Consider the following 7,939-nt stretch of genomic DNA (forward strand, 5'->3'; position numbering starts at 1 on the left):
CATGATGAGGAGTCGCTAGCTTGTTAGTGACCCCACTTTTGAACCTTCAATATCAAAGTATCGATTGTATCATTTTCTATTTTATTTATTTATTTTCCGCTATTTTTTTTTTCTTCCTACCTTACTTTATGTAGATTTAAATACCTTTAGATTTAGAGTTATATCCTCGTTTTTTGTGTGCAGTTGGACCTGTTTTGTGTGACTGATTTTGGAGAGAAAGAGAGAGAACTGGCCGACTAAGAAACAGAGAAAGCGAGCAAACAAGCAGAGGTCGCGGGCAATGGAAAAGTCAGTTTTGATTTGGGTATTTGAAGTGGTTTTGTTTTCCTTTTGTTAAATTTCGCATCGCAGATTTGAACAACATTTTGTATTGAAAAACGCTAATGTCATAAACAACCGCCCGTCTAGCTCAGTTGGTAGAGCGCAAGGCTCTTAACCTTGTGGTCGTGGGTTCGAGCCCCACGGTGGGCGTTTTTTAATCTTTTTTTTTTTCAAACAAATTTCTAGTTTTATTTTTTGCCACACTTTCTAGAATTGATTTTAATCTTACTTTATTCTATGTAAATAAAAAATCGTCATTTTCCTCCTAAACTCAAAATTCGCTCAACTTTGCTACCCCAATTTCGATTATGATTCCCCTTTACCCCATAAAACTCAAACTTTTTCTAGTTTTATTTTTAGCCACGCCTTCCCGAACTGATTTTAATCTTACTTTATCATGTAAACAACAAAATCGTCATTTTACTCTTGAAACTAAAAATTCGCTCAACTTTGCCACTTCGAATTTGATTTTGATTCCCCTCTACCCCATAAAACTCAAAGTTCACTCCACGTTGTCTTAATTCTATTAACCCCATTATGTGAGTTTGTTTTGGGTACTAGGCTAATCATTTTTTTTTTGTTTTCATCTCTGCAACTTAATCATTGTAACCCAAAAAAAATTCAAATTCTTAATCTCTTCTCTAAACTTAATATTTTTTAATTGTTGATGTTAACACATTGTGGGATTTAGCATCAAATACATTGGCACATGTAGCTTAGTCTTATTGGGTGATGGACCTCACATCTGTTATAGGGGAGACTTTTAGGGCCTATTTGGTATTGTATTAAAAAAATTTCATCATTTCTCAAATCATTTCTTAAGAACATTTCTTGAAAATAATTTTTTTAAAACTAAAAATTTGTTTTATAAGAGATTTAAAAATTTTAAATCTTAAAACTTAAACTGACAAAGAGATTCAATGAGAGGAAGTCGCAAGAGAGAGAGGAAGAGGATAAACGAGGAAAGAAAGTAATAGATGACTGGAGGAAAGAGAAAGAGAGGATTGGAAGAGATAGAGAGGAACGGGAGATAGTAGAGATTTTTGAATGTACCCGGAATACGAAATGGTACATCACATGTCTCTGTACAAGTGACGAGATTCTTGTGTTAAAATACTAGTAACATAAAAAATAATTTTTTTTTCACAATTTATATAATAACATGTGGTGTACCACTTGTCTTCCTGATACAAGGAAAAGTTTCTCAAGATAGAGAAAAAATAGAGAGAATGAAGGGAACGGATTGGAGGAGAGTCAAAGGCAAAATTAAAAATAACATAAAAAAAAGGAGGAGGAGAGAGAAAGAAGAAAAGAGAGAGAGGGAGAGATATATATATATATATATATATATATTATTCAGGATGCCTGCGAGCTCCACCTTGTTTATTTGTTTCACCTGCCATTAGGCAATACCTGTTTGTAATCTGCATTGCAGTAAGTTTTCAATAAAACTTATTTTCAAAAATATATTTGCATCATTACATTTAATTCATTATTTTCTTTATATGCTTTACTTCCGCACTCTGAATTATATGGAAGGCTATGCCTCCTGCTGCTATTTTATATTTTACTTCCGCACTTTATATTCTATGGAAGGCTTTGGCTCCTACAAGTAGTTCCGCCCCATTTGGTATCAGAGCCAAGTGGTTGGTAATTGCATTAGCATCTATTTGATCTATTTCTGACTCATACATTCTTATATTCTATCTGCATTTCTTAATCGTCGGTCCTCAGTTCTTCTTTCTTCCAGTCAAACAGTAAGACGTGGTCCAAACAATAAGTCCCAGGAGAGGCATGAGCGGAGCGCATGAGCGGGGGAAGAGTCTAGACATACGAGGAAGGTGAATCTTTTAAGTCTTGCATATAACATATTTGTTTTTGTGTGCATCATGAGTAGATTATTTAGATCTAATTCAATAGCCAGCACTAGCTCTAGATCCAACTTAGGAACTATACCTGACATTGTCAATGAGGAACAAAAACTTGATTTTCAAACAGATGAAAGTATTGATTTTTCTGACTGGAACCTTCCAAAAGTTTCAACCCAAAATATTTACAAGAAAAAATGGTCTTTGACTTCTTTTAAATCAGAACATCACGTCAAAACAGTTGAGAAGGCTTATGCTTTTAGCAAAGAACATGAGACTTGTCAATTATTTTCTCCGGAACAAATCAAAGCTCATCGCAAAAATGGTCATAACTATCTTCATATTGGTTTAGTTCAAATCGCAGTTAAACCATTAACACGAAAAGGTCTCAACACTTCTATCCTTTTATGTCTACGCGACGCTAGATTTACTGATTTCAACGATAGTATACTCGGAATGATCGAATCTAGTCTTTACAACGGACCTATCCATTTTGATTGTTTTCCAGATCTCACAATAAGTCTTTGTAGACATCAAAATTTCGGTGAAATGAATGTTGACCAATAATTAAAATTTCAATGTTCACGTGTCACATAAATTTTATATGTAGCGTGTGATTCAACGAAAAATCGAAATAAATTGGAAAAGTCATCAAATATGACACGTGTCAATACCTGGCAGAAATGATTTATTTCATCTGATTATTTAAATCCAAAAATCAAGTTTTGAAATTCTATAAATAGGAGGCCAATGCATTCATTTAGGAGGAAGAAAAGAAGGAGAAGGAGAAAGGAAAAGAAGAAAAGAAGGAAGGAAGAAAGAAAGAAGCCTTGAAACTCTAAAGCTCTCAAGCAAATCCCGAAGGATCAAGAAAGCAATCTTCGTTCTTCGTCAAATCCACCTTCAAGATCAAGCCCCGACGGCCCTTGAAGAACTTCCACCAACTCAAGATCAAGCCCCGACGGCCCTTGAGGAAAGTGTTCATCATCCACACATCCGTTCATCCTTCAAGATTAAGCCCAGAAGCCCTTGAAGATCCGTTCATCCTAAGATCAAGCCCCAACGGCCTCTTTGGATCAACAAATCCACACATCCGTTCATCGTTCATCATCCATCAACCTTCAAGATCAAGCCCCAACGGCCCTTGAAGATTCATTCATCATCCGTTCATCCTTCAAGATCAAGCCCCAACGCCCTTGAAGAACTTCCACCAACTCAAGATCAAGCCCCAACGGCCCTTGAAGAAAGTGTTCATCGTTCATCATCCGTTCATCCTAAGATCAAGCCCCAACGGCCACTTTGGATCAACAACCTCAACAAATCCACACATCCAACCAACCTTCAAGATCAAGCCCAAAAGCCCTTGAAGATCCGCTCATTCACCAACCTTCAAGATCAAGCCCAACGGCCTTTGAAGAACTTCCACCAACTCAAGATCAAGCCCCGACGGCCCCTTGAAGAAAGTGTTCATCGTTCATCATCCATCCTCCTTCAAGATCAAGCCCCAACGGCCCTTGAAGAACTCCCACCAACTCAAGATCAAGCCCCGACGGCCCCTTGAAGAAAGTGTTCATCATTCATCAACTGTTCATCCTTAGATCAAGCCCCGACGGCCCTTTGGATCAACAATTCATCCACAAACGTACACCCTTCGAAGATAGAATTAGAGGACCAAATTACAAAGAGATTGTAACCCCAAAATCATTAATACAAAATATATATTTTGTACACGTATTCTTGTCGCTTGTTTCAGGAATTTCTCGTGTTTACAAATTTGGCACGCCCAGTGGGACAATCTCTACCTCTCATCTCTATCCTCAAATCATCAAAAAACGCAAATGGCATCAAGAAAGGATCAAGCTGTTCCTGCAATCAAAGCAAAGAACAAGAACATCATCGCCGCAAGTGGTGATATTTCGGGCATCATAACCCGAAGTAAGGTAAGAGATCTTTTTGCCGCGGCTTCCGCTCCTGCATTAACTCTGTCAAAGGAACAAGAGCACCTGAGGTACGAGCCTGTGATTACCCTAGCCTCGCTAAGGGCATCAAAAGGGGAGAGCCCAAGGAAATACTCAGAGTCCCTACTCTCCGACGCTGATTCGAGCAGCAGTACAACCATGCAAGTCATGACCACTGGAGCAACTTCAATCGAGGAGCAGCTAGCTCAGATGAATGAAGCATTGCAAAGCTCACACGGACTGTGGAAGAGAAGGACTTGCAGATTGCCGCACTCGTCAACCAATTAGATGCGCTGCCCGACGTGAAAGTCGACCCAATTGTTGGCCTATTAAAGAAAGAAGGCGACGAAGAAGAGGAGCCACCAGTGGAGAAAGTCGAAGAGAAGCCGAAGCTAGACCAAGCAACGACATCCATGGGATCTCTCTCTATCCATGAGCTACAGGAGATGATCGCAAGCACTATCAAGACACAGTACGAAGGAAGCTCGCATGACTCCGTACTGTACTCAAAGCCTTACTCCAAGAAGATTGATGCTTTGAAGATGCCAAGGGGTTATCAGCCCCCAAAATTCATGCAGTTCGATGGAAAAGGCAACCCGAAGCAACATGTCGCCCATTTCATTGAAACTTGCAACAATGCTGGGACAGAGGGAGACTACCTCGTCAAACAGTTCGTGCGTTCGCTGAAAAGTAACGCTTTTGACTGGTACACTGACCTCGAACCTGAGTCTATCAACAGTTGGGACCAGCTAGAAAGGGAATTCCTCAACCGTTTCTACAGCACTCGTCGTACTGTAAGCATGCTAGAGCTGACCAGTACGAAACAGTGGAGAGATGAACCTGTCGTCAACTACATAAATAGATGGCGCTCCTTAAGTCTGGTTTGCAAAGATCGGCTTTCTGAAACCTCTGCCATTGAGATGTGCGTTCAAGGCATGCACTGGGGGTTACATTACATCCTCCAAGGCATAAAACCAAGAACGTTCGAAGAGCTAGCAACTCGTTCCCACGACATGGAGCTGAGTATCGCTAATCATGGGAAAAAGGAGCCGATTACTAACTTCAATAAGGATAAAGTATTCGCCCCAAATGTAGACAAGACCGGGAAGAAGCCCGCTAAGGAAGCTTTCACCGTCAACACTATCCCCATCAAGACCTCCTCAGTGCCCATCAAGACCTCCTCAGCGCCCATCAAGACCTCCTCAGCGCCCATCAGGACCTCCTCAGCGCCCATCAAGATCTCCTCCAAGAAGAAAGCGAAGGAGATAAAGACAAGTGAGCCTCCTCGCACCCAAGACAGATACAAGAGCACCTTGAGAGAGTTGGAACAGAAAACGTACCCGTTTCCTGACTCTGACATGGCTGCCATGTTAGATGACTTGCTGGAAAAAAAGGTGATTGAACTACCCGAATGCAAGCGTCCTGAAGAAATGAATCGCACAAACGATCCTAGGTACTGCAAGTACCATCGTATTGTGAGTCATCCTGTTGGCAAGTGCTTCGTTCTTAAAGAACTCATCATGAAGCTGGCACAACAAGGGCAAATTGAGCTCGATCTTGAGGAAACGGCCGCAACGCATACCACCACAATTGCGTTTGGATCGTTTAATCCTGTGCCTCTCCAAACGACACCTGACCGTTCCCGTGAATGCTCAAGTTGCACGGCACCCCCTACACAACCATCACTGGAGAGAAGCGACCAAGATGCACATGCTGATGATGAAGAAGGATGGATTTTGGTAACCTACAAAAAGACAAGGAAACCAAGACCACCAGTCATACAGCCAAATGTGGAACAAAGAAGAAATGACCACGGCCGCAACAATGCGAAGTCTAAAAGAAACATAAAGCATAATAAAACAACATATGCTAGGGAACCTATGGAGCAGGAGCCACGCATTCCCGTTTCCTTGCGTGAGTACTTCCCGAATGACTTTTTGCAACAGTGCACTACCATGGCCTGTCACATGGTTGAAATAGAAATAGAAGAGCCCTTAAAAGGCAAAGCTATCGCCACTGAGGTAGAAAGGACCCTCACACCTGAAGAAGGTCTGCCAACACACTTTAGCATCGAGGAAGCGCTACTATTGCCAAAAAGGATACGAAGAGCACTAGCAGCAGTCCTGGCAGGTCCCGACGACCACGAAGTGCGAGAAAGTAACGACGAAGGCTTGAAGCTTCAGCCACATGAATGTGCCACATGTTGTGCCACCCATGACACAATTAACTTCACTGACGAAGACCTACTGCTGGGATCAAAGCCTCACAACCGTCCTCTCTTCGTCTCAGGGTACGTAAAGGAATACAAAGTCAACCGCATGCTTGTGGATGGTGGGTCGGCCATAAACATCATGCCAAAATCAACAATGACCATAATCGGCATCAAGGTGAATGAACTATCCCTGAGCCGTCTGCTGATCCCGGGTTTTAACCAAGGAGGACAAAAGGCGATGGGCATGATCCGAGTAGAGATGACCATTGGTGAGCTCAAATCAAGCACGATATTCCACGTGATTGATGCAAGAACTTCCTATAGCTTGCTCTTAGGAAGACCTTGGATCCACGCAAATGGGGTAGTGCCGTCCACCCTTCACCAATGCCTAAAATTTTACCGAGAAGAGGTGAAGGTGATCCAAGGTGATACCAAGCCATTCACCGAAGCCGAATCACACTTTGCAGACGCCAAGTTCTACATGGATGAAGACATGGTACCCGAAGCCCTGCCGGAAGATATCAGATCCACGGGCAAAGCAGCGCCTACAAAGCAGGAGTGGCAAGTCATCCCTAAAATGCAAAAAGAGCAGACTGTGCCATCTTCAAGCAAAGACGATGACGAGTTTGCTAAACCTGCAACAACCAAAGGGAGTAGGACGCCGTCAGAAGGACCGAACGCACCCATATTTCGATATATCCCAATGTCAAGAAGAAAGAATGGTCAATCTCCATTCGAAACTGAAACAAGAAAAGCCGACACACAGTGGCACGCGAATAATGTGAAGTTGCTCAAGACAAATGCAGTTTTACCTTTGACACAGCTAGGGGGTGCTAAGGTCGCAAGACTACCACAAGGCTTCATAAAAGCTCTACCAAAGAAGGTGGAATCAAGCTTTCTTCCAACCAAAAGGACCGAGGAAGGTTTCGACCCTAACGCCTACAAACTCATGTCAAAGGCCGGGTACGACTTCACTTCTTCTGTGGTGGCTGGAAAGAAGGTTTCAAACACCGTCAATGACGAAGAACGTAACCTTACCAAAACTCAAAAGAAGTTGAAGGAGCATGGTTACGGAGTTGACAACAACAAAGCCGGACTTGGTTTCACACCAAATGCACCTGTGATGATTTCAAACAAAGCGAAAAACACTAGCGCTCAACACATCAGCGTGAGCATTGAACAAGACCAAGAAGAGCCTAAACCCTCCCCTCGGACGTCGGTCTTCGATAGGATGAGCCATTCAAGCTCCAGAACGTCAGTGTTTAATCGCATTGGTGGTCAAGACCAAACCTCTGTCTTCAAGAGGCTTAACGCGCCAACATCCCAAAACTCTGTTTTTGAACGGTTGTTAAAGCTTAAGAAACAAAGCAGCACAGTTATCTCTCCTCTGCGACGATCATCTTCAAAAAAATTTGAAGATAATGAGAAGCCTTTTGGAAAGAGGAAGACAACACCAAAGGAAGAAAAGCTTGATGGGTTAGGAGAAAAAGATGACGTTCGAAGCTTGATTCCTTCAAGGATGAAGCGCCAAGCAATCTTGGAGGTCGACACAAAGGGACCACTGAAAGTGAGAAGGCGTA

The 7,939-nt window shown here is 42.2% G+C and overlaps 1 non-coding gene across 1 annotated transcript; it reads left to right on the forward strand.

Annotated features, from left to right (window-relative positions):
- Positions 1–398: 398 nt before the first annotated feature.
- Positions 399–471, forward strand: TRNAK-CUU. Its single transcript has one exon. It is a non-coding gene; the product is annotated as a tRNA-Lys (tRNA).
- Positions 472–7,939: the final 7,468 nt, after the last annotated feature.

Source organism: the organism of the source record quoted next, unplaced genomic scaffold, assembly GCF_019419815.1.
Source record: "Pyrus x bretschneideri cultivar Hongxiangsu unplaced genomic scaffold, Pyrus_bretschneideri_v1 Contig5, whole genome shotgun sequence".
In the NCBI taxonomy this organism is placed as follows: domain Eukaryota; kingdom Viridiplantae; phylum Streptophyta; class Magnoliopsida; order Rosales; family Rosaceae; genus Pyrus; species Pyrus x bretschneideri.